Source organism: Phacochoerus africanus, chromosome 5 (assembly GCF_016906955.1).
Source record: "Phacochoerus africanus isolate WHEZ1 chromosome 5, ROS_Pafr_v1, whole genome shotgun sequence".
Lineage (NCBI taxonomy): Eukaryota > Metazoa > Chordata > Mammalia > Artiodactyla > Suidae > Phacochoerus > Phacochoerus africanus.
In genome coordinates this window covers 104,385,304-104,409,624 of record NC_062548.1, presented here as the reverse complement: position 1 = coordinate 104,409,624, position 24,321 = coordinate 104,385,304, and the positions used below count along the sequence as shown (strand labels likewise).

The 24,321-nt window shown below is 41.1% G+C and overlaps 1 protein-coding gene across 11 annotated transcripts in view; it reads right to left on the bottom strand.

The window, feature by feature from the left end:
- The window catches only part of SLC8A1 (solute carrier family 8 member A1), a 420,023-nt gene that overhangs the window by 358,376 nt on the left and 37,326 nt on the right, over positions 1-24,321 (bottom strand). For 7 of the 11 annotated variants that reach the window (XM_047782207.1, XM_047782214.1, XM_047782215.1 and 4 more), the window contains exon 1: positions 7,233-7,432. The exons of 2 other annotated variants lie outside the window; for them this stretch is intronic. The gene's annotated coding sequence lies outside the window, so the exon portion shown is untranslated. Of the gene's footprint in view, positions 1-7,232; positions 7,433-7,895; positions 7,941-24,321 lie in introns of those variants that run through there. 2 more of the 11 variants (XM_047782212.1, XM_047782217.1) reach the window with 2 other exon arrangements.

The following is a 24,321-nucleotide window of genomic DNA, read 5'->3' as shown; positions in this document are numbered from 1 at the left end:
AAGAGGTCAAAGAGCCCACCATTTTTATAATGCCTATTTAATCTTTAATACGTTTAAAATAATTGAAAAAATTTCAAAAAGAGTAAGTCACCACATGTGAAAATTAAATATTCAAATTTCAGTGTCAGTAAATAATGTTTGATGGACCACAGCATGTTCATTCATTTAAGGATTGTCAAGGGCAGCTTTCATGCTCCAACTGCAGTGTTGAGTAATTGTGACAGACCTGTGGTCCCTAAAGCCCCAAATCTTTACTATGCGGTCCTGTAAAAAACAGTTTTGTGACCTTTGGTATATGTCATTATGCATGTCCTTATCTTCCAGCTCTCCATGGTGATCTGCCAGTGAGCATGTCCATAGGCAGAAACGGCACTCTCTCACTGGCCATCTCTCAAGCAGTAAGGGCCAGACCTTACTGAGCACTCAATAAAGTTCCAAGTGTTTTACCAATATTAATGTACTATTCCTCAATAACCTCATAAGGCTCTTTACTATTACTTCCCCCATTTAATAGATGAAGAAAAGAAGGCATGGAGAAGCTAAGGTTCTCGCACAATGTTAAATATACCATTTGTTGGACTCTAACAAATATCAACACTAACATGACATGCTTGCTGACTTTAGAGAATTCTAATCTGAGTATAGTAGGGGCCTTCATTGTATTCCTCAACATCCTCAATCTAGAAGCAAAAGTCATAATTCTCTTTCCGCCTTAGGAAATCATTGCTAGACATCCAGCGACTCATGTGGCCAGAAAACACAGGCACATTTCAAGAGGATTTCTATATTATCAAAGGAAAAAGGGTGAGGTAACTTTTGGTGAAATGACTTCAAAGTCATAGACCTGGATTCAACAATGTCCCACTTCGCTAGTATAAAGTCATTTAATTTCATATTGCCTCCATGTGCTAATTTGCTTAAAAAAAAAAAAAAACTAGATGATCTCTGATATGTTTTCCAGAGATAGCTAGAGTTCTAAGCAGAAAGAGCACAGCTAAGAAGTTCTGAAAAGGGGCCATGGACAGCTGCACAGCCAGGAGAAGAAAGACAGTGAGGAGACAGCAGAACAGAGGCATTAACTGTGCCCAACACCAAGTCACAAATTTCAGCTCTAGGGGGCTCACATCCCCCAACATTTGAAAGGTAGATGTTTTTAAAAGAATGACCTGCAACTGCTGAGGGGCATCTGACAGATGACTGAGCATCTCTCCAAACTCTATCCTTTAGCCCCTGGCTGATGCCACTCACTTTGGGAGCTGTACTATGGTGCACAGAGGAAGCTGCGGTTGGCACGCAGAGTAAGCAGACCGATTCTCTAGACCTGATGCTAGGACTGGATGCTATATATGGATCAGAGCAGAGCTAAAGGAGGCTCTGGGTCCTATGATTTAGGGGGAAGCAGAAGTGAGGAACTGGAGAAGCTCAAAGGAGAAAGCATGAGAGCCATTCGATGATACGGAATGAAAGAAAAACCGCCTGTGTTGGTACAGAAGACATAACCATTAAATTTAAGGCAGGAACGGGTGGGCAGATGGTCTATTCTTTGCCTCACCTTCCCGACTGATACAGCTTCTCTCCTTCAAGGTGTGCTGGAACTTCATCATCTTTTTTGCTTTCCTGTGTGAAACACACATGCACAATGGCTTATGCTATCATGTTCCAGATCCACAGTTCCAGTGGCATGATCCTGACTGGGACCCACAGCTGGTCTGAAGGAAATGGCCCTAACCTGGCTCCAGGATGGTCCTTTGTCAAAAATTAGTTGGTTACAATAAATAGAGAGGCTTCATGTACAATAAATAAATGGTTACAATAAATAGGGAGGCTTCATTTACTTTCAAAGTGCTTTTCGCTCTTTGAGAACAAACTAAAATGCTGTCTTCTCCATGAACCCTTTTCCAGTGTTCTCTTCTCCTTTTCAACTCCACAGCATTGGGCTCAGTTGCAGCCACCCCACTCAGCCCAGTATTTTAGTGTTCTAGACCATGGCCTCCCTAAGAACCAGGAACACAGTGCCAAGAGCATAGCTTTGGAATAGCCTCAAAAACTGGTGCCATCACCTATTCCCCCTTGAACAAGTTATTTAAGCCCTAGACTTCATCTTTAAACTGGGACCAGGATGCTTCCTTGCAAGGGCACTTCTGAGCATCAAAAGAGACAAAATGTGCAGAGTACTTCAACTGATGTCTGGAACATAATGGGTGTTAAATAAATGTCAAGAAACTCCTCTTCATCATCTGCATTCTCTGAAAAGCCCAGCACAGTGCCTTGTATATGCTGAGTGCTCAATAAATATCATGGTTGGATTGAAGTAACTTGCTGAATCACCCTCTTGTCTTCTTGACTTCATTTCACACTGGATTCAACCAGGAAATTTCTAATTAGTCTGACTTCACATGAAATGACATTGCCAGAGTGATAACTTTTTCTCTTTTTTGAAAAATTAAGGTGGAGTTGAATATTTACATTGATGTTTCTATGTTGATTACACAGGCAAAAAAAAAAAAATTGTCTGAATGAGCATCACACTAGCTGGAAAGTGTGAATATTTACTGGTTAATGGTAAGACTATTCCAAAATGATACAGGAGAAGCCATTCAAGATTTGAAGGATATCATTTCACAGTAGGGGGCATATTTCACCCATTTCTCAGAAGATTTAAATAGGCTAAATTTTCAAGAAAGATCAAACTTGTGTTAACTTTGCTGCCCCAGAAGTAAAATGTCAGGGTGTCAGTTTACCTTGACCTCTGTCTGACTGCACTCTACCCAGACAGAGTAGAGTGAGACTGCTTCAAGTAGCCTAGTTCCCAGGCACTTCCCCACCAGAAGGGCCCCTCTGGGGACACAAACTGGACAGTAACCCAGTTTCAAACTTCTTTCACTTCCTCTGCATCTTCCTGTGTTCCAGGCCCTTGGGGCTTTCCTATCTGCCAGTTGATCTGATAAACCAATTCAAGTTAAAAAATGAACAGATGCTAATGGTTTGTGAGAATGAATGGTAGCAATTTCCTAGGCAGCATCATTGCCTTCTATTAAGGATCTATTAGATAGAATCACTTTATACAAAATGAGTATCTCTAATGGTGAGAATTTCTGATCCTATATTGGCCATGGATAAATGCCTGGAGTCCAGGGATGTTTTGTGCTTCTCAAATCACTTTCTAGACAGCTGCCTATAACATACTTGCCCTTGATCACCAGCACGTTTCGCTCACTTCAGCAGACAGGACTTTCTCCTCCTCTTCCTCCTGACATTGGCTAGAAAGTTGCAGGTAAAGAGCAAATGGGATTCTTGTGAACCTTGGTCTGTCTGTTTCTATTGCCTCTTGGGTGTTCAGATCAAAGGACAATCACAAATGGAGACATCAGACACTTAGGGTTCAATACTGAATTGCCAGCAAAGACAGCCTACAAAAAACACTTGAGGCTGCAGGAACTGTAAGCAGTTGTCTTCCACATCGAGTCAACACACTAGAAAAAGGCGCCTGATCTCATTTGTATTCTCAACTGATGAAAACATGCCAGTAAGAGTAGTTTACCCTAGGAGTCTCCAGTTCAGAAAATAAGCTGCTTGACTTACAAACTCTACTGAGAACCTAAACATTAATTAGTTGAAGTCTTTAAATATATTGTATAAAATATCCTCTGTGATGTGTGTATGTTGTGTGTGTGGGGGGGGGTGTGCATGAGAGGCTGAGGAGGAAGGGAGGCAAGAACAGAAAGCACCTCAGAGAAATAAAGACACATTTATATACACAGAGGTATCTTCTGGAAGAGAAAGACATAAAACTGAAAATAAGCCCCCTGCACTTCATGATGTACCACTGGACTAGCCCCGAGTTCAAATCAAAATCTCAGAGGCAAGACCCTGAAAGCTCACCTTTCCAGAACCTAGTCCTTCTTGCTGGATCTGAGAACATCTGACATTGACTTCCACTAAATCTCAAGGGCATCTCCAAGGGATAGACATTCCTTTGTTCAGAGAGAAAATTGGAAACTGCTGGTTTAGCAACCTACTGGCGTCATTAGCCCCAGTTACCAATGAAAATTAGAACCTAAGGGATAGGCAGCTGAGGGAGGCCGGTTCTGGAATCTAAAGTCAAGAATATTTGCCACAAGAGGGAGCAGGAGAATTTAATCAGATGGGAGATTATTTAGTAGAGGTTCTGATGAGGGGGTCTGACCATGAGGTATGGATGATATTGGAAGACATTCTGACAAGGTACGTTTATCCCTTAGAGGACGAAAAGAGGATGGAAGGATCAGGAAGAAGAGAGATTGAGTCCCAAGTTCTCAGCAAATGTAAAGAAATGATTTAATTTTTTAGTGAAAAGCAACATACATACACATTGCAAAAATATCAAACATGCAAGATATGTGCTCTACCGTGTTCTTTTAATTGCGCATTTCTTTTTCCAGATTTAATTTCTATTTCGGTTTGGATCTTGTTTATTCCTATGCTGATGGGGAAGACCAGAGACTGCTTGCTTCTTACCTACATGCGTTTCTCCCTCTACCTGAAGGTATCATGGAGAATGGGCTTCTGTTACTGAATTACAACATGAAAATCAGATGGTACAGTCCTAAAATGCCTTTACTTTGGGAGAAACCCATCCATGAGCTAAATGCACGCTTTATACTTGCTTTAAAGGGGGAATGCAACTTCATTGGATCTACAGAGCATTTATTTTGTCGAAGAAACAGATTAAGTACTGAGAAGGAACCATGCGTTTTACTTTGCAAGATAAATAAGTCTATTTTTGTGTGATTAAAAAAACATGTTAAATATAGCTTGCTAACAAAATGCTGAAGCCCTCTTGGATTTTTTTTCCCCAAAACATAGTAAGTTTGAAAGAGCAATTAATGTAATTCCTGCAAAACAGTCTTGCAGGTGTTACTGATGACACTTCACCTTCCTTTTGTCATTTCATTTGGAGTTAGAGCACTGCCAGGGCTATACACTTTTCTTCCCTTTCATGGTCAACAAAAGGGTTATTATCTAGTTCTTAATCTTAATCTGAAATGATACTGTTAGAAACCATCACATATCAAAGATAAAGTAAACAGAAAGATAGATGGTAGATAGGTAGATAGATACAAAGACAGAAATAAGGCACAGTCTGCAGATTCTTTTAATTCATTACCTTCCTCTTCTGGCCCTGCTAAGCTTTCAGGCAGAGTAAAGCAAGTCTGACTGTCCTGGACACTTACATCCTTTACTGTCCCTGCACATCTAAACAGTAAATAATATTTTACCTCTGTCCAGTTTTTTTTTCTTTTTCCTTAGGAATTAATCATTCCATATTTAATAAAAGAGCCATTTTAGGGGGGGAAATCAGGGCTTTTTTTAATAGGTTGGAAAAATCTTAGCTAAAGAGCCCTTAGATCCAAATGGCATCCTTCAAGCAGGCAGTCCCTAAAATGAAAACCGTTTAAGAAAACACATCTTGCTTCTGACGAAATAAGTGGGTCTCCCCCCACCTCCTCACTCACTAAGATGGAGCTCTCTCTCTTCCTTCCTCCTTTTTTTTTTTTTTTCCACACCAACCTAACCTATTGCAATCAGGCAAGTTTAGCAAACCCACACAGCCAAATCCAAGTAAGACAATTTGAAAGAGGAACCTAAAAGCAATCATTTCTATTCCAGCTTTGTTTTCTTTTCTGAAATGAATGAAACATCTAAGTACATTTTCCTACCAGCTTTCCTGAATGGCTGCAGGAGTAGCTCTGAGAAAGAAAGGAAAAATTGTGTGTGTGTGTGTGTGTGTGTGTGTGTGTGTGTGTGTGTGTGTGTGTGTTTTGGAGGTAGTGGGTGGGAGGAACACTTTCAGAATCCCTTTCCTGGCTGCTTCTCATTTCCCTTAGGAAATCCTCACAGAGATGATGGGTCGTGGACTTCAAGTGCTCCCATTTGGAGATACTCAATCTATGCCTTTAACCAGCTCTGATCAGACTCTCCACCGACTCCACCAGCTCCTCCATGATAGGGATGCCTGTAGTTCTTTACCACATCTGTCAGGTTTACAAAAGCTTCTTCCACTACACCTCCTACTGAGATTCCTTATTTCTCTTTTTAGTCTTTACACCTCCAGCAGGATAAAGTTTGTATTGTTATATTCACAACCACTAGTGGCTGACTAGCAGTAGGAGATAGCGCCAGCAAGGGAGCCAGGCAAAGGGGGGGTTAAACAAATACCTAGTGCAAAGCATGACTTTCTTTCCAAGGACTGCGGACACCATGCATATTGCTTTTTCAAAAAAATTCTTTGTTCCATTGGACCACTATGCTCTCAACCCAACCGTTGCCACTTTGTCTGGAGAGGGAAATACAAACTGCCAGCCCAAGCCATTCATCAAACAGGCAACAGAATCCATGAGGGTTGGGAGATTTTAAAAATCAAGGATGCACACATACCGTATTTTTTAAAAGCATTGCCTGGGTGGATTCGGATTCTGTAGCCGACTGTCCACCCATAAGACCTCCCTCTTCTTCATTAAAGGAGGAGCCAAGAAGGATATCCTCACATCCCAGAACACAGACCATTTCCCCAAGAGCCAGCAAAGCTCCAGAAGCAGATAATGCAGCGGCAAAGTTCCCTTCTAATCTCCTAGGGAAAGATGCCTGTGCGTGCAGAATCCCCAACGCATACCCCGCCAGAGTGCCCAGAGACTGGGACCCTTCAGCCCACTCCCCCGCTGCATCTCTCCCTTGCCTGTCCCCCCGCCCCGGCCACACCTCCCTCCTCTCCGCAGTCCCTGCTGAAGGAGCACCCAAGGCTGGTCAGAAAAGAGGAGACTCACGCGCGTGGCCTTGGGGGAGACCCCAGGGATTACCAGGAGGAAGGATGACCGCGGAGCCCAGTGGGTGGGGACGCCTGGATCCCCAGCAGCGCTGCTTTCCGGGTGAACTTAGCTCTTCGCGCCCTGAATCCTCAAGCCCCAGAGCGGTGCAGGGTGCAGCATCTCTCCTTAGCAGCCCTTTCTTCCTCCAGCAGCCGGCACTGGCAGGCGGGCACACTCAAAGCCCAGACGCACCAGCCCGAGCAATTTCACTCCCAAAGAAGCGCGGATACCCCAGAAAATGGATAGGGACACACACACACACACACTCATAATTTAGGAGCCGGTCCTTTGCCAAAGCCGAGGAAAGTGTAGTCTTCTGAACGACAAATGGAAAATAGTTGGCGGTATCTGGCCAAATCCCTTCTGCTGCCCGTCAGAAGATCCTACCTGGTCTGGGGGAGTGTGACTGGATCCTTCCCCGGTTCTTTCACGCTAGTACGAAATACCGCGCACTCTCTCCTTTTAAATAGCTCTCGAGCGGGGAGAGGTCGCTCCCATCTTCGGAGGGAAGCACAAAGCAGGCGGCGGCGGGCAGACTCGCGTGCAGCGCCGGCGCGAGCAGGAGCGGCGGCGGCGGCGGGCAGCCGGTGCGCGCGGGCGTGAGGCAAAGCGGAGGCCGGGAGGCTGGGAGGGCCGGGGCCCGGGCGGCGCGCGCGCTCCCCTCCCTCCCTCCCTCCCGCGCACACCCGCCCGCCCGCCCGTAGCCTCGAACTCGCTCTCACGCGCGCTCGGCCCCGCCACCCTCTCCCCGGCCCCCTGCACGCCCCCACCCCGGCGCCCTTGACCACCGCTGGCCAGCGGAGCCAGCGCGTTTTTGGAGTTCGCGGCGAGCGGGGAGCGATTCCAGCCTCTCAGCCTCTGCCGCGGAGATTTTTCGCTGTCCTCCTGGCCCTCGGCCCCGCAGTGCGTTCCGGCCGCGCGCTAGCGCTCTCTCCGGCGCCGGGCCCATCGATTACACGCGCAGACCCGCGCTGCAACTTTTCTTTGCAACCTTCATCGCCTCACCCTACAGCCAGAACCCCAACCCCGGCTCGCCTACCCGTTTCTCACCTCTGAAATTGTTCATCCAGATATATCTTTCTTCCTTCACTTTCTATCTCTCTGCTAAAGGAAGCTTGTTTCTTTTTTTGTTTTGTTTTGTTTTTTTTAGCAGAGGGAACCGGGGTGTATCAATGATTTTCTCTGAAATCCTCACTCCGTGTTTTTCCTACATATCAGACCTGCACAGCAACACGCTGGCTAGTAGCTGCTGACACATGCAGATACGGATGGGGAAGGGGGGTAACCCCCCCCCAGCCAAGAACTCTGAAAGATTCTCCCTGTTGGTATTTCCCTCAAAGATTGCAGCTCACCAGGGAATAAAGACCAAGAGGCTGTTTAATGTGAAAACCCTGCAGCTTTTAAACCTACAGAGAGGAGTAAAAGCTGAGCATTAAGGTTAAGTTGGGAAAGACCTAATGCAGCAATCGACGAACCATTCATTGCCCTTTCCAAGAGAAGCATTATCATTGCCAATACATCACTTCCCCATAATTAATAAAGGAGCACTGCACCAGGCCCTTGCTCTCTTGACAGCTCATTCATCCTTACAAATCCTTAATGACTTGGCAGGATGAAAGGCTAGACCCACTGTGGAGTTCACAAACCTGGCTGCACATCAGACACACCTGGGAAGATAGTTAAAAATGCAGATTTGAGTGTCCCATCTTGAGACTCTGATGTACCTCTCAAGCCTGACCCCAAGTTGGTATTTTTAAAGCATGAGTTGATGTTTGCCACTGGTGTGCTTGGCTAAAGTTAGGTTCCTTAGTAGAATTTCCCCCCATACTTACAGTGCAGCTCTGGGGCAGCCAGGACACAGGAGAAGAGAGATTCTAACTCCAGGAATCCCACCTTTGACTGTGAGGCAAGGGTCGAGGTGGCGATTAGCCCTCCTCTGCCTCTTTGACAGTGGCTCTCAACTCTCACTGCACCTCAGAATCTCCTGGGGAGCTTTTAAAAACCCCAGTGCTTATGCCACACCCCAGACTGAGTATCTTAGACTCGCTGGGGGTGGGACCCAGGCATCAACAATTATTTTTAAGTTTCCTTGGTTGACGCCTATGTGTAATGGAGGTTGAAAACCGTGTTCTACACCAGTGCTCCTCAAACATGAATGTGCATATGAATCACCTGGAAACTGAAGTTTCTTTTGCAGTTGATCTGATGCAGGCCTGGGATCTGCATTTCTAGCAAACTCACAAGTGATAGGGATGCTGCCTGAATGAGGAACACGCTTTAATTAGCAGGGGTCTGCACATCTATCTAGTGGTTGTAAACACTCAGCTTGAAGGAAACTCTAAGCTTCTTCTCTTGTATATTCCCAGGAATCATTCTTCCCTCAATAAAAGAAAGTTTCACTCACTGAGGGAAGAATGACTCCTGGGAAGATACAATGAGTGAAACTTTCTTGGAACCCACTCTGCACACCAACTTTTTGTTGGACTGCACTGACTAGTGGATGAGAACAGAATGACATATGCGGAGTAGCAGAAGGTCACCATCTCTCTGTTAGCGAGTGTCCTCAGTCAAAAATTACTTAGGGTCCTGACTTCAAGAGAGTGTGAGAGGCAGCAGACATTTGGCTCACACTCAAGGAAAGGGGCCTGGAGGGAAAAGTGGCTGCTTTGTAAATGGCATGGAGAAAAGCATATAACCAAAGACTCCGCCCACAGCAATAGGATGGAGCTAACTGAAGGGACTGAATGGCAATACTAAGTGAATATGCAAGTGGACTCTTATCTCATGAAGATAGATTTTGAAGAAAAGGTGTGGCCGGAGTTCCTGTCGTGGCGCAGTGGTTAACGAATCTGACTAGGAACCATGAGGTTGCGGGTTCGGTCCCTGCCCTTGCTCAGTAGGTTACCGATCCGGCGTTGCCATAAGCTGTGGTGTAGGTCACAGACGCAGCTCGGATCCAGCGTTGCTGTGGCTCTGGTGTAGGCTGGTGGCTGCAGCTCCGATTGGACCCCTAGCCTGGGAATCTCCATATGCCGCGGGAGCGACCCAAGAAATAGCAAAAAGACGACAAAAAGAAAAGAAAAGGTGTGGCCTATTATTGATATTAGGGACTTAGTGAAAGCTCAGATTTTCTTCAAGGTGTAAGCATCCCTGTGACATGGGGTGATAAAAGCCTTGTTCTTAAACATTTATAGTCCAGTGGGCCCAAAGTCCCTCTTGTTAGCAACTGGGAAGGCATTGAGACAACATCTTGGTTCTGTTTATTCCTTCGTTTTTTTCCTTCCAATTTACATCAATATTTAGGTTAATTTGGCTATTTTGGGGGAAAAATCTATGTTAAGTAGTCTTTTCCACTACCTAGAACCATTAAAAGGCAGTCTAGTACCTAGTGATTTGGCACCACCTTTGATTTGGCTCAATTTCTGAGCCCCTATTTTTTTTCCCTTTCATTTCTCTTTAAAGTCATTTTTATAAGGGTTCCAGGGCCCCAAGGCAAATCAAACCTTTTGCTCCCTCCTGAATGTCATACATGACTGGATTTTTATTGCAAGAATTATCAAAGGCTACATCACTGGCACAAAGCTCTAGGTAAGGAGATAGGCTGCTACAGACTGTGGCTTTGGAAAGGAGAAATATTGTATATGGGAGGGTGGTGACTTACCTTCCAATAGCAATGCTGTTTCCTAATTGTAATCTCGCATACTGATTGCCATTCTTTCCTCTGGACTCAAGAATCAGTTTTGGGGTATTCAAAGCAGTTCAGCATTAATGTTTTGGGGACGCCATAGGGATACCACTAAGATTTGATATACTGTAAAGATGGTTCTGATTTTCATGAATGCTTTCCCCATAAACTTTCAGGGGATCTTTTAGCAAACTCATTTTCAAAGCAAATGAAAATGTTGTGAATCAGGCCCTCTTTTTCTAGCCAGTCCACATAAAAGTTAGACACATGATCAGAGGGACTCCAAATTTTATTTTTAGTATTTAATATTTGGCAAAAACAGCCAAGACTTTTTCATCATAGAGGAAACAAGTATTTCTTGCAATTCCTTTCACTTTTACTTTGAATTACTTAGGTCAGAGGTACCATCCTTGTGGTGTGGTTTGGTTTGGTTTTGTTTTCTCCATGCTTGGGGCTTCTTCAGTGTGTTACTATAGCTCTAGTTACTCCCCATCTCATTTCTTTTTCTGCCTGTCTGTCTTCACTGCTCACCTATCTGCTCATTCATGGGTTCAGTCTGATACTGATTTCTACGTAAGAGAAAAGCATTGTAGTGTCCACAGCCTAGACAAGGAGAGGGAGTGGAGCTTTGCATTAACCGTGGTCTTACAGTAAGAAACTCCAGATGAACCACTGCACCAGGTTTTCTTTGCTGTTGATTTGATTCCCTGTCACTTCTAGGGTAACCATGGGAATTCTTGGTGACTTCTAAGTACTGTGGTTCCTCCTCCCTGAGGTCTTGTTCCTGCAATTAAAGTTTTACTTCTCTGTTTTGTTTTGAGCAGTTGAATACCACCCCTGAACCCATGCAGGCAGTGGCCCCTGCCACTGGGCGGAAGCAGCCTTCCCAGGAGACTCAAAGTTATAATCCATCCTTCCTCAGGGCTCCATCGTTGTAAAGTCACCCACTTCCAGTGAATTTGTCAGTCTTTGGACATCAGAGGCCTGCATTTCTACATTTGAGCAACTTACAGTTAAGGGCTGGGCTTGTGCAAAATCCTGACACTTTCATTTTCCATTTCTGCCCTTTAATATCTTAAGGACATTATCTTGTTTATATCTCAGAACTGACCCATGGGAAGGTTACCAGTGAGTAACTTAATGGCAGAAGCATTATCTAGATTGACTAGTGGGTAAGAAAAGAACAGAGACTGGTTAAGAATTAAGGCTTTGGAGTCAGAATATCTGGGTATGAATCTTACTGTTGGCTGTATTACCTTGGGAAGTGTTTTTAACCTCTGTGAGTCACAATATCTTTGGAAAACCTAGATCATAAATCTTCAAGTAGTTATGAAAAGGATAAAATGTATTTAATGTGCTAGACATCATTCTCGATCATAGTAATTACTCAATAAATGGTGTTTTTTTTTCATAAATTTCCATAAAAGTGATATCCACAAAGAAAAAAAAAGCTTGAATTAGGTTGAACCTAATCAGGTCGTCTCATTACTGATGATGGTTATGCTGTGGTTTTTGCTATGAAGAAATTCTATACAATGAATATTCCCGGAAAGCAGACACCCCTAAGGTCTGAGAGTACTTTCAGTCTGTAATGAAAGATCCTGCTTTTGCACATACTGATTATTTTTTTTGTCTTTTTGTCTTTTTAGGGCTGCACCTGCGGCATATGGAGGTTCCCAGGTGATGAGCCTAATCAGAGCTACAGCTGCCAGCCTATGCCACAGCAATGCCAGATCCGAGCCACATCCGCAGCCTACACCACAGCTCACGGCAACGCCGGATCCTTAACCCACTGAGCAAGGTTCCTGCAACCTCATGGTTCCTGGTCGGATTCGTTTCCACTGCACCACGACGGGAACTCCCTGCACATCCTGATTTTGTAGAGTGTGGTTATGTGGTCAATAAAAGGGGCACTGCATTCTTGCTGTATGACGATATTTCGTATATGTCATGGTTCAACTTGATCCCATTTCTATTATAATCTGACGGTTTAATTTCCAGTAAAGCCATTTTTTGGGGGGCATGGGCAGGTGTGGTATATGGAAGTTCCTAGGCACTAGGGGTCAAATCAGAGCTACAGCTGCTGGCCTACACTGCAGACACAGCAACACAGGATCAGAGCCAAGTCTGAGACCTACACCACAGCTCATGGCAATGCTGGATCCTTAACGCACTGAACAGGGCCAGGGATCATACCTGCACCTTCATGGATACTAGTCGGGTTTGTTTCCATTGACCTACAAGAGAAACTCCTGAAATAGAGCCATTTTAAACTCCAAGGAAGCTTTTGCTTGTCACATTAATTTTACGAACAGGGAACTTTATCTGGAGGGCTTCAATTTTTTCACTAAGTTTGCGCAAACTTCTCTCCACATTGATTCAAAGACTCCATCAATAGGGACTCAAGATGAAATCCCAGGGGTCCTCCGTACTGGGCAGTCGTTCCTGGCAATCCAGTTCCAGAGTAGTATCCCTGAGAAACTGAACTTCAGCTTCTTCAATAAATCTCTTTTCTCAGGCATTGCCTATGATACATAGTTCCCTCACTGCATCTTCAATTGCTGGTCCAGGATTGGAATCTTCTGAGAACTGCCAATGTTTTAGTGGTTACCACAGTGCCCAGACAGTAGCCCTTGAAAATGGTCATAACAAAGATACCAGTGGGGGAAATGGACTGAATTTATGGATATCTCAGTACATGGTTTTAATGATGCTGATTCTGCTACTGCTGGAAGTGTCTGGGAATAATGATATGCTCTTGTCTCTTTAAAAATTTAGAATCTTACATAGCATGACCTAAAGAGACCTTAGCAATTCCGAGTAACAAAAGTTCAGAAACTGCTTCCTAATTTTCCTTTCTTTAAAAACATATCCTTGTTAACACAAAAGTCTTAGCCATCTTTGGTTTTGTTTAAGGAGTTCTGATGGTATAGACCAAAATAAATGTCATTTGGGTAAATATTAAAATTGGTTAACACCTACAATCCAATTTTTAGATAAGAAATCCTTGTGAACTAATGAGAGAATTATGATTAATCTCCTTTTACAAGTTGGGAAAGTACAAAGAGATTTGCCCAAATGTGGCTGCACATAGCATCTCCTGCGTTGTTTCAAAATAATGCTGAAGCCCAGGCCCACTCTTGGAGATCCTGTTCCCAGTGGTCTCAAGTGGAATATGGGCACTCGTATTTTTTTAAGCTCCCTGATTGGTGCTAAGTTCAGCCAGAGCTAAAAACCACTGGCCTAAGATCAAATAATGGGAAAGACAAGGGAAAATTCCCCTTGCATCTTCCACAAGGCTGTTTCTATTCTGCTCCTCCATAAAACATTGTTAGTTAACAGAAATTTAAGGGGGGACTCTTCTTGGAAATTTGAAATAATTTACAAAAATTTGAGGTCCTCTTTGAGTCTCTAAGAAACACAGGTGGGTAGTGTAATTAACCTGACAAAGATGGAGGATCAAGAAAGTTGAGTCTGAGACTGCAGGGCCTCTGCCTGTCTACCAGTCAGACCCCAGCCTCTAGGGGAGTTGGTTCATGGTAAATGAATTAATAAAGCATATACAGTCCCCAGTAGGGGGATTGGCATATACGGACAGAAGATGGATTTTGGTAATAGGGTAAAGTAAACTTTTTGGCCCCTGTCCAGTACAAAGTGCAACCATATAGCAATCATCTCCTTGTAGCTACAGCGAAGGCTCTGGTTAGCAACTGATATAGTCACCATATCCATAACCACAGTCCTGCCTGGCCACCTGCTCTGTGATGACAGACAGATTGTCTGTGACATTGCAGGAGGCCAGACCACACAGAGATGGCAATCTGACCAAGCCTAAGGCTGGCACCTGTAAGCTGACCCCTTGTCATTTATCTCACCAATTACTTATAAGCTCGAGTTTGGCCCAGTTTGAGAGCATGTCAGAGAATCTCTTATTTCCTGTTAAGAGGGGTCCTGTAGGCATGTATCATTGGATATTGGGCTTAATATTTTCATTTATTGTTTCAAGGAACCAGTGAACTTCCTGAGAGGTTCAACATCAGTCATTTAGCAATTCTAATTAAAAGCAAAAAGTCAGGGAGAGCAGAAACAAATACTCAATTGAAAAGTCATAGTCCTTCATTTGTTCATTCATTCCTTCATGTACTCATTCAAAATATATTTATGAGCACCCACTCTGGGTCAGGCACTGTCCCAGATACTTGAGATACAATAGTGAAAAGGTCAGTAAAAGTTCCCACCCTCCTAGGACTTAACATTCCATTAGAAAAACAGGCAGTAAGGAAAATGAATTAATACATAGGGTATAAGATAGAGAAACCTGCGATGAAAGAACTGGAGCAGGGAAGAAAAGATAGAGACTTCGGGGAGAAAGTACTAGTTTAGGTGGTCAGCTTTGCAGAGAACTGAGTTAAGATTCCACAATGACAGTGTGATCCCTTTTCTGAGAGACCCAAACAGATGAAATGATAGAGCACAGGACTTTGGACATTTTTCCCGCCTTGAGTTGAGGTTCCTTTAGGAATTCCCAACTTAGAGCCCCTGGACTTCATCAGGGCAAGGTGCAGAGGCCTGGCCACATGGCTTGCAGCTCTGCACTAAAGAGCATGTACCTGTGATATAAATTCAGGTGTTGTTCCAAAAAGACAAGATGGCTCCCAGAGGCTGCACATAAAATGGTCCTGTTCCTTCCAAGGCAGAGTTGCTGCAAGAATTCTGAGTTCCCTTTTGGTTTAAAGAGTATTCTGGATGGCGAATATTACACAAGTGAGCTCTCCTGGTGAACCTCTGACCACAAAGTTAACAGCACTGGTGAGGGAGGAAGGGGATCCTATATGTGTAACTTCATGGTTCTGGCAATTCTTTCCATGAGTCTGTTACACCTCCTTTTCCCTTCTTCCTACATTCTTATCTGAAATTACACAATGCATATTGCATGCACACACTCACCTCCATGAATTTTAACTGTAGCCAAAGAGCTAATTATTGGAAAATCACCATTTGCAAATTTGCAGATAATGCATGGAGATAATAGCCAAACTCTCATTTTTTCTAATTTTATTTCACATGAATGGTTTTTTATCTGCCAGATCTTATATACTTGATTTCAAATCTAATTAAAAGGTCATAGGCTAAAGCAAATTATGACCCATGCATTGCCCTCTTTTGAGATTAAAAAATGATAGATTTGAAGCCTGAAAATGATACCCAAATTATGTATTTTATGAATCTTAAGAGACATTTTGTGTTTTCCTGTTTCTTTAGTCCAAAAAAAAAAAAAATCTCTGAATATAAACATTGCTTAAGGAAAGGCCAATTTTATATGGAAAATTATTCAACACAGCAAATGCCTATCTAACTCATACTAAATGATCACTAAGTATGTGTTGAATAAATGATGCAAATTCATGGTGCAGGACTTATTCTAGGGCAGTCATTTAAAAAAGTTTTGCAGCAGATTTACTGGCTGAATTTTTAAATCATTCAGGCAGCAGGTAGTAAGTGAGTACTCCCTTCAGCACCATGAACTAAGTCCTGCGGTGACTAAAAAATGACTTAGACACTGCCTGAGACCTTTAAGAATTTAGTCTTACAGCTAGAATTAGACGCTGTACATTTGGGGGTACATGAGTCCTATAGCCAGACGCTGGCCTTATGAAGATGCACCTTGAGTGTGTGATGTGTTAAAGGGAGAGTGGTCAGGGATAAGAAACCAGAGAGGAGATGGTCATAATGAGCCCACGGAAGGCCAGGTGAGCAGACTCAAACAACAACCGGAGATGCACAGCAAGAAAATAGTTGTTTTTTGCTTTGATTGGATTCTTGGCAGAGTCCCATTACCCGCTCCCTCGCCCAGCCCAGTAATTCTTTTTTTAAATACTGAGTTTTCATTTTCAGAGGAATCATTATGGATGGTTTCAACTGGAACACATATGACTTCTATAAGGCCTTTAGTATTCTTGGAAGAAATTCTCCTTAAAGAGCAGCATACTAAAGCAGGACAGGGGACAGCGGGGAGGAAGGGTAGTCTTTCCCCACAGGCTGGGGGAGCATTTCATCACTGAGAAGCTGCACATGGATAATAAGAACCAGAGAGCCTTGGTTGGTTTTAGTACAGTGTTTAAATTCTCTGCAGACAATGCACGCCCTTTTTCTTTGCACCTTAAATGGACCCTTCCCACTGCCTGGTCTCTGACGTGGGGCTGCCTTTTAAATAGGTTGTAGAAAGCTGAGACTTATCTGGTCGTCTCTCTATGGCAGTAGAGCTGAATTGTTACCAGGGAGCAGGTGAAAAGATTCTGTTTCCTACATGCATCCCATCTGCCTCTCCACGAGTAAATCTCCAGACATTTAAATCCACTGTGTGGGAAAGCCAAATTGAGCCAATTTTGATGAAGTATAGACTTTCTAAAGAGCTCTTTGCTTCCCCTAACTACAGCTGCTTTTAATATTATTTTAGAAATATACAGAACCAGTGAAGGAAATCTGAACATAATCACAACATTTAATCAAATATTTCTCTTTCAATCATATATATGTAATCAAAATGATATTGTTTTGCTAAAAGCAGTCTTATTTATTGGATAACAAATAGATGAAATCATTGGTTTGATTTGACATCTCTTGTTATATACCCTTAATCTGACACAAACTAAAAACTACACATTTATCATTATGAGAAATCCAGGGTTAACACTCACACACCTTGACATTGTAAGATATATTTTTAAATGGAAAGCATATGCTATATTTTTAGATTTCTATCCTCTTGTTCTAAGATGAAATGTTATTTTAAAATTTAATAATTTATTAATTTATATTGTTTAAGTTTAAATAAATGTATTTAAATCAACAAAAGTAAATGTTATTTATATATAAATACTAATGTTTGAACAAAGCCTAATGGATTTTCTGACAAGTTTGGAGCCTTCTTTCCCTTTTCTGTGAGAGTGTCTTATGATCAGAACAGACTGAGCTTGAATTTTATGGAAATGGGCTTGCTTTTGGGTGCTTACCTGCTAGCTATAAAAATCATGAAAAAATCCTTTACCTATTCACTCACTTATTTGAGAATTTTAACATTACTATTAAAGCAGGGCATTATATTAGAAATAAAGGGATCATCAGTGAACCCATGAACAAATGGAGCTTTCATCTTGGGGAAAACAAAAGAGATATTAACAAAATTGCACAATTTTTTAAGAGAGGGAGCTGACCTTTTTAAGGAGCACTAGAAAATGACTAGGAACTGAGAAGGAGAAGAGGAAGGTGAATTCTGTCTAGTCCTCAAGAGAAGCTTCAGGTGCAAAGGCCCTGTGGTGAGAAGGAGCATTCAAGGTACTGTAAGTATGTCAGTGCATGAAAGCCACAGAAAGTGAGGGAGGCAGGGTGTTCCCAGGGGCTATAAGTTAGGCAGGGCCATGCAATACTGTAGGGCTCGGCATTTGGTCTCATTTTAAGATTAAGATAACTTATCTGCTCATTCTGAAGACTTGCCTTAGTTTCTTATGGAAAAAATAGCCTTGTAATTACTAAACTTTTCTTCACTTTTTTTCCTTTCCTTGCTCACACATGGTTTACCAGAGTTCCTCATAAGTTTGGTATTTAAAGAGAGACTTAATTTGTTAGTTCATATTTTCTAGACATGATTTTACTTACCACCATTGTTAGGGGTGTCTAATCATTACAATGTCGACAATTTTCCACCAGTTTGCTTTTCAGATTATTCAGTGGAATCCTATTCTGTGTCCACTTTTCTCCCAGACATGCTCTTCTAAATTACTCTCATGTACTTATGAACAAGAAGAAATACTGATAGTCAAAGTGAATAAGAAATGCTCAACTCTGGAATGGTGATAGTGCATTTCATAACTTTAAAACACTTCTACAGTTTCACTTGTTATTTGAAGTTAACATTTCTGCATTGGGGTATATAAACACATTGGTGATTACGCCCAGGAAATGATCCTTTCCGTTACTAGCTGTGGAGAGAATCATATTCAAGTGGTTCCTCCTCTTTGAGGTCAAGAACAGAGGCACCAAAAAGAATTGCTTCAACAATTGCAAAAAGGCAAGACTTGCATTTGATTTCCCGGTCTGGTTTACTTCTGAATCATGGATTCCTGGAGTGGTGGGACAACCACAGGGGAAATATGGGGTGAGGTGGTCTCAGAAGTGATGCTCTTCTGGGGAGAGGAGATGGGGGATGCATACCTGCCAAGGACTCAGGATATGAGATGAATTTTGTGTAAAGTCATCATTGAGGAAGTGGGGGGAGGGAATCAACCTAAAACAATTGTCCTCCAGCCACACAAAATTTCCCCAGTGCTTGGAGGAGATGCTGAGTGGACAGTTCTGCCCGACCACACTGAGCATATAACCAGTGAGACGGTCAGTGGCAGGAACCAACATGAAGGAGCTACGTCCTTGCCATGAGAGGTATTCCCACCCCCTCCTCCCTGCCCCATCACAACAAGAGTGTAAAGGAAGGAGGGCAGGCAAAAGGTAGACAATATCCCCTTCCTCTCCAAATCTCCAGAGCAGTGGTTCTCAGCAGAGGTGGTAGTGCTCCTTAGGGGCAACTTGGAAATTCATTGGGATGTTTTGTGGTCGCAATAATATGGAAGTTGTTACGGACATTTATTGGGCTGGACCAAGGATGCAACATTATCTTGCAATCCTTGAGACGGCCCCATACAATGAATAATTGTCCTTCACTCCACATACTTTTCAAATGTTCTACAGAGCATTATGACCCAAGACTAGAAACTCTGTTTTTTAGCATAAGAACAAAGTATTTTTTGCATATTTGTTAAAATCAATGTAAGTTTTTACATCAGTTCCTCCAGAACTGTAACTACTGTGTACATTGAGAAAAATTTATACTGTGTTTTATTTGGCATTTAAAAAAGATAGTCACCATTTTGGAAAATCCCTTCACTGATGGCAAGGTTGATTGTTGATCAGCATCTGTAGCTGTTTCTCTTGGGGGAGGTGCCATGAAATGGAACATGTGTCTTCTAGAATGAGGCCTGAGTTAAAGAAATTGAACAATGTATTGACTTAGTATAAAATATTGGCATATCTGAGAGAATATTATGTAGAATTTGAAAAAAATTATTTGTGAAATAGGTTACATCATCAATTCATTTCATTTCAGAATGATGAAAATATTGCTACAATATATTTTTTAAAAAGGAGAAATATAGAACTGAATGAATCAATGGTGTCTCCAAGTGTGTAACTCTCTAAGACTTACAAATGTGGCCTGCTGTGGCAAGGCTGGGAGTTGGGGAGAAATTTAAATCAGTGATTATTATCAGATTGAAGTTTAGCAGTGAAAGGGAATGAGTCAATTAGAAGAGGCTCACTCACTAACTAAAGTGACCAGAAATTTTCTGGACTGAAATGCCCTTCTGGGAGCCCTTGCCAGAGTTTCTCCAGAGTTCCAATGGAAGTTCTTGGAAAATGACTCAAGGATCTTTTCTGCTTTTATATCCAACTGGATGGTCAACTACCTGCCACATATTTGAAGAAAGGAAAGAATGCATAGTTCCAATTCTGTTGCTTACCAGTTGCTGATAAACTCACTATCACTCTGAGCCTTACTTCCCTTACAACCTGAGGCTGCTAAAGAACTATTCTGATCTTTCAATACTATTGTTAGAATCATTTTGTACAATAAGTATGAAATGTTCAGTAGTACAAAGAAATATGATTCTGAACCTTCTTGCTTTCCATGGAGCTCAGACCTGTGCTATGCAGGTAAAAATTCCTAATAGTTCATGTTAGTTGGTTGAATGTGTCTTCCTCTTCACCCCTCCCATCCCCACCCATCGAGCACAGACACTGGACATTTTGACTTTTTCTTTATATTCCCAATGGTTAATGCTTAAGTTCTTCATCTACAGGTATTATGTACCTGAAAAGCCCTATTTATGAATATACAGCATCATTAACTTATTTCTAAATAAACCAAGAGAGTGTTACATATAATACCATCTAGGTATTGAGATTAGTCATATATTTTATAGGAATTGTTGGTCTGAAAACAAAATATGCAGAAAAAGAAAGAAACAGGATAAGTGTTTTAAAAGGCAAATTAATTTGAGAGTGAAATCCCACCTGGTGCACACCAGGAGGGCAGCTAATTAAATCCTCTGAAAGGAGAAGTGCAGATCCCCAAGGCTGGCTGGGGGCTGAGCCCTTTGGAACACAATGTTTATCCTGTCCCTTAGAGTACCCATCTGACCCTGAGGAGGGTCTGTTTCAGTGTATCAGCTTTTGCAATTGTTCATCTTCAATTTTTACCTGTACCAAGACTCCACTATTAACCCCAAGCTACCTATCATGAAAATGTCTCCTTCTGTACAAAGCTGAGAGTATGATGGGAACTGATACAAACTCAATCTCACTTCTAAAGGAACACCTCAACATGAAAGGGTTTGCCCTATAGAGCATCACCGTCTAGACCACACAGTAGGACAGCCCTCTTAAAGGGGGTGATGGTGCTATTAAGTGCTGTTACATATAGACATTCACTTTTCTAAAATATCTTTTTCCTCTTTTTTTATTATCATTATTATTTTTTTTTTTGGAAGCATCTGAAGCACATGGAAGTTCTGGGGTGGGGGGGTCAAAACTGTGCTGCAGTTGCAACCTGCACTACATCTGTGGCAACCCCAGATACTTAACCTACTGAGCCACATGGGAACTTTCATATCATTTCTTAATTAAAAACATTGGTGACTGCTGTCTTTATCTCTTTTTTTGTTTTACGGAATAGTGATTTACTGCCTTTTTTCTCCTTTCTGAGGCAATTTCTACCTTAATTTAGAGACATATAATATCTCTTTGCATTTGACACCCATGTAAATAACTTCTGCCCTTGTTATTCCCTTCAGAATGCTGTCCACTTTAATTAAATCCTGATTAATTTCCGTTTTCTCCCAAAGAAAATAATAGTGGTTTTCTGTAATGCTTTTGGTTTCACTGGCACCTATATTCACCATCTTTATCTATTATTAAATTCACTATATTAAATTTTTATGACTGTCACCTTTATAATCTTCATAAAGTAATTTTTGATAAAATTGGAATAAAGGCTTCTTTGTATATGAACTTATTAGTGTGGAAAGCTAAATTTAATTACTCTTAAGTATTGGTATAACTTTAATTAAATAGTTTCAGCTTCCTAGATCTCAGGTTGATTATCTGTCAAATGGGAGTATAGAAATGACTTCTGACTCTTCCCTCCATTAAAACACTGAGATTCCATGATATAGAGTCTCAATGCTTACTCATGGTTGCAAAGTTCACTTTCCATTATTAGAGCTATGTTATGCCCAAGAGAGGTGATATGCAATTATAAGCGTCCTCCTGCATAATTAAGAATTCTTTAAATTGTGTTCAAAATACAGTCATTCATTTTCCCTGGAAAGATAACTTTGAGCTAACTCTAATTTTAGTGGCATTTACTTATTTAAAAATAAGTGGTACTTATTTAGTATTTACTTACTACTATTTACTATTATTTCTTTTTATAGAAGTAGACTTTCCCATTTATTTAAACAGGTTTTGTTTTTGTTTTTGTCTGCACCTACAGCATACAGATGTTCCCAGGGCCAGAGATCGAACCCAAGCCATGGCAGTGACAATGCCCAGTCTTTAAGCACTAGACCACCAGGGAACCCCTAAATGGTTATTTTTAAAATCAATAATCACTCAGTTATTTTAGTTATGAAGACTTGCCATGTCATTCCACATGGTTCTTAGCATTGCCCATTAAGTGTAAGTTCCTTTTGAAACAGAAAGGATTTTTATATTATCGCAATTTTCTAGTTTTAATTTCTTCTTAATTGAGTAGCTCTTCTGTATTTTGTGTATTCCCAGTGTGACTACATCTTTTGTGTATAATAATCTATGCTTAAATACTTTCCACACTTTTTATTGTAATAAATCACTAACATACATGAAAGTACAGGGAGAAATAGAATGGGTCCCAGTGTACCATCTTCAGCCTCCCTGTTTAACGACAGAGAGTCAGTTTAGTGACAGATCTCCCCTCCATCTTTCAACGTGGGTTGTTTTAAAGTCACTCTTGAAGAGCACAAGGTTTTTCTTTTATCTTTAGCTGGAGGTGGTATTTAAAGTGATAGCTTGGGCCATTTGAAGATTGCTCAGTTTTCCTTGCTATTTCCCATGTATAGGGGTGGTATACGTGTTATTAAACTTCTTTTTGTTTTCATTTGTTAATCTGCTTTTGATCACAGGCCTCTCAGACAAGAACCTAGAAAGGTTATTTTTCCTTCCCTACACCCTCATCAACTCTTTGGTTACCCTGAAATTCGATTTGAACTGTATTTGAGTACTTTCACTAAATTTTCCCTGTGTACATTCTTTCCCTGTTTTAATTGAAATAATCCACAAGTTCTACCTATTTCCTTTGGAAAGCAGAGCTTAGGTAAAAATTTAAAAGCATTAATTTAATTAAAACTCCATACTTTGTAGAGTCTTAAAATTTTCCCTTTGTGTTTAAATGGTTTTTCTAGAAGGTGATCTGGCCAGCTTTTAGTTTTTATTGTGCATACCCTTTGTTAGAGTAAATCCACTTCAAGTAACTTATCCTAAGAAAATAATGAAGAAGTATGTACAAATATAAATGCACAGAAATTCAACATAGTATTGTTAATTGTAGCAGAAAAGTATTGCACACAATCTAAATGTCTAACAATCACCTAACACATGATGATCACAGGGCAGCCATTAAAAAAATGGAATTATAGTTCTGTTTTGGCAAGAATAAAATAATCTATAGATCAATATAGAGTATAGATCTTTGTTGACATGAGTACATATGGTGTTAAAAGCTGGTTACAAAACATGTAGAGCTGGGTGCTTTATTTGTAAAAAAGAATAATTTTATATGAAGAGATGTAGATATATTGAAAAATTCTGAAAGCCTATTCTTTCAAATGTTACTCATATTTATTGATTTCTGGATGGTAGCATTTAGGTAATTTTCTCTTTCTACTTCACTTACTTTCATTAATACATGAATTTGTTTCACAATTAACTATACAAATGAAGTTTTAGTTTTAAGATAAAAATGTATTAAAATAAAAATCATTTATTTTATTAAAAATATGAATAAAAAAGTATTTTCAATGACACTTCTTTAAACTGGAAACCCCCATAAATCAAGGTTCAATTTGTAAATAAAGAAGATTGCTGTTCATTGTCATTTAAGCCTAACTTGTACCATTGTTTCTTCTGCCCTTAAATCTCATGGTGGAGATTATAAACAGTTAACTAATTTTTACATACTATGATTTCTGCAAGCCAGCTTTTAAAATTTTATGTCTAGATTTGATGCTTCTTATTACCTCAGAAATTGTGGGTTTTATACTGAACTGGGCTGAAGGAAGCTTTACACTGAAGGTTTAGTTGCTCAGACAGAAACTTTTTCCACTGATAATGTTCTGTGATACATGGAGACTCTATATGTACTGTGCCATTTCATCTTTGAACTATTCTCTGATACAAGTATGGGTAACCTTATTTTACAGATGAGAAAGAAAAATCCCACAGTCACACAGCTAATAAACTCTTAAGCTGGGACTTGGACCCAGGAATTTTTACTCAAGTCCATTCTCTGCATGCTTGACCACTGCATTCCCCTACAGTCTCATTCGCTTCTTTTCTACTTTGAAGGTCTTATCAGACAAGTCTTAGCCACACAAAAAATATCTTACTTAATTCTCTGCCACCACATTTCTGGAATAGACTACCTTA